The 610-nt window shown below is 48.4% G+C and overlaps 1 protein-coding gene across 2 annotated transcripts in view; it reads left to right on the top strand.

The window, feature by feature from the left end:
- The window catches only part of MFSD14A (major facilitator superfamily domain containing 14A), a 20110-nt gene that overhangs the window by 1909 nt on the left and 17591 nt on the right, over positions 1-610 (top strand). The gene's annotated exons all lie outside the window — the stretch shown is intronic.

The following is a 610-nucleotide window of genomic DNA, read 5'->3' as shown; positions in this document are numbered from 1 at the left end:
CCTCTGTGCCAGCTGCCAGTGGGCTGTGGCTGCAGAGTTGGCCTTTGTGCAGCACTACTGCCATGTGTGCCCCCTGCCCAGCCATCTGGGTAGCTATTGCCTGGAAGATGTTCTCAGTGTGGTGGCCTGCTTTGAACTGTCAAAGCATGCCTTCCTGGCCCCAGTTGGCCAGGAGGTCAGCCACCTCCAGCTGGGTCCAAGGTGCAAGCTCTGAGCAGGCTCCTCTGCCTGGGTCCTGCTACTTGCCCCCCTAGCAGGAATTCTGGTGTTTCCTATTTGAAAACTAAAAAATCTGTGATAAAAAAAATCCCAAAGTCACTCTGTAAAATACCCCAAAATCCATGTTGCTCCACAGTTAAAACAAAAGACCAGTATATATAGAGACAGTGAGAGACAGAGAAACAGTGATCAGCTGGGCAATGTTTTATTGATATATCTACAGTGTTAAAGCAATTTGGAAGCCTGCCAGTGTCTCTGTCATCATAATAAAATGAATTCTAAGTACCTATATGATTTGCTGTTTGCCTTTGGTTTTCTTACCATAGAGCAGTTAGAGCTCCCTGTGACCCCTTCACTAACCAGGATGTGGGGACAGCTGCCCCTGCAGCCA

This window comes from Alligator sinensis, unplaced genomic scaffold (genome assembly GCF_000455745.1).
Source record: "Alligator sinensis unplaced genomic scaffold, ASM45574v1 scaffold647_2, whole genome shotgun sequence".
Lineage (NCBI taxonomy): Eukaryota > Metazoa > Chordata > Crocodylia > Alligatoridae > Alligator > Alligator sinensis.
The sequence above is the reverse complement of the archived record's forward strand: the minus strand, read 5'-3'. Positions and strand labels throughout refer to the sequence as shown.